The following is a 1984-nucleotide window of genomic DNA, read 5'->3' as shown; positions in this document are numbered from 1 at the left end:
GATATTATTTGGTAGACAAAAGAACTAGGTTCTATGCTTGAAATGTGGTTATGGGGCTTTGATTTGATCAATGATGTTTTGACACAAATGTGGTGCATTTGAATGGCATATTGGTTAAATGAATTATGGTGTTTGAAATGGTATGTTTAAGTGTATTTGAATGATGTTTAAACATCTTGAATGTGTGCACAAATGGGATGGTTTGTTAGATGTGTTTTGGCCTTGAAATGGCTTGATTTTAGGGTCAAATTAAGGATCACACGGCCTGGAACACAGGCTGTCACACAACTGTTTGACACACTTGGCCTGGCTACATGGCCGTGTGTCATTTGTAAATTCCTAGTGTATTAAGTCAGTGAGTTACACAGCCTAGCACACGGGCACGGCCATGTGTTGCAGGTTAGAGAGTTACACGGCCTGCGACACAGCCATGTGACCTAACTCAGTGAGTTACATGGGTGGAGACACGAGCTAGGACACGCCGTGTGTCCCTTTGTTCAATTGTTACACAGCCTGGGTTATGCCACACAGCCGTGTGACCCTTGTTTTCAAACTTTTGCAAATTTTTCTTAAATCTTCTATTTTGTTTCAAATTAGTCACGAATTCCTTCTAAGTTATTTTTAGGGCGTCGAAGGCTTGATTTAGGGACCCAATTCAAATGTTTGATAGATTTCTAAATGAGATTGATTTATTAAATGATATAATGTTAAGTGATGTTCTAATTGTTTGATAATGCTCCGTAACTCTAATCCAATGATCCAATGACTGAGACGGGTTAAGGGCGTTACTTTCTTCTTCTAAGGACTTATCTTAAGGTTCATAGTATTATCCACAGTTACCTCTGGGGTAGGTATTTTTGGGCTACCCAGTACTTTGCCCGATCGGAGTGCTATAGCTTTCACGTGCTCCTTACCTTCCCTTCGTTGATTATCCTCTGTATTGCTAGGTATACCTGTGCCAATTTATTTTTTAATGTCACCCATCATGCTCATGACTTGGCTCATTTGATCTTCGAGCTTAGTAAATGTTCTTGTTGAGTTAGTGCACTTAGATTGCATCTGCTTGACATCTGTTCTCATTGACTGCATCTCTTCCTCAATTCTATCCAAAAATTGACCACATGCAGTATGATCGCTTGGGTTGATTCTATCTTGAGGTTTCTGCAAGTAAGGAGGTTGGTAATTAGTATTTTTAAGTTGATTTGAATTGTTACCTCCCCATTGGTTTCCTCCCCATCTTAAATTTGGGTGATCTCCCCAGTCGGGATAATATGTATTTGAATAAGGGTTTTCATACCTATTCTTGATGTAATTTATATCCTCAGTAGGATTATTAATATAATGGAAGAGTGACTTGTCTCCTCCATGCATAGACGGTGTAGAAGCAGATTCGGTATAGTTGAGACTATCCACTATTTGTTGATACTTATCATCGTCTTGAATAGCTTTGACCGTAGCGGGTTTCAGGCCATATGTGAATCATTTAGTTGTCCACTGACAGGAGTTTAATGGCACATTTTCAATAATTTCATGCACATCCTGGTAAGTCCTATTCATAAGGGCTCCTCCTGCTGCTCCATCTAATCTAGATCGTGCGTTTACATCCAACCCATTCTAAAATATTTACAATCCCATCCAATCAGGAAATCCGTTGTGTGAGCATTTTTTAATCAACATCTTGAAACATTCCCATGCCTAATAAAAACTTTCTCCCTCCATCTGTCTGCAGACAGCTATCTCTCTTCTTAGTTAAACTGCTTTACTGATTGGGAAAATTTTCTGTAAGAACTTTCCAGCGAGTTCATCCCATGTTATGATAGATCCTAGTGCCTATAAGTCTAACCAAGAAAAAGCGTTATCAATCAAAGAAACGAGGAACAACCGAAGACGAATAGCATCATCACTAGCCCCGTTATACTTGAAAGTATCACAGAGTTGAATAAACCGTCTCAAATGTTGATTAGGGTCCTCTATCATAGTGCCC

General features: G+C 39.3%; 1 non-coding gene across 1 annotated transcript; it reads left to right on the top strand.

Moving 5' to 3' along the window:
* Positions 1-1645: 1645 nt before the first annotated feature.
* On the top strand, positions 1646-1752 carry LOC128281150 (small nucleolar RNA R71). Its single transcript, XR_008271362.1, has one exon. It is a non-coding gene; the product is annotated as a small nucleolar RNA R71 (small nucleolar RNA).
* Positions 1753-1984: the final 232 nt, after the last annotated feature.

Source organism: Gossypium arboreum, chromosome 9 (assembly GCF_025698485.1).
Source record: "Gossypium arboreum isolate Shixiya-1 chromosome 9, ASM2569848v2, whole genome shotgun sequence".
Taxonomy (NCBI): Eukaryota; Viridiplantae; Streptophyta; class Magnoliopsida; order Malvales; family Malvaceae; genus Gossypium; species Gossypium arboreum.
The sequence above is the reverse complement of the archived record's forward strand: the minus strand, read 5'-3'. Positions and strand labels throughout refer to the sequence as shown.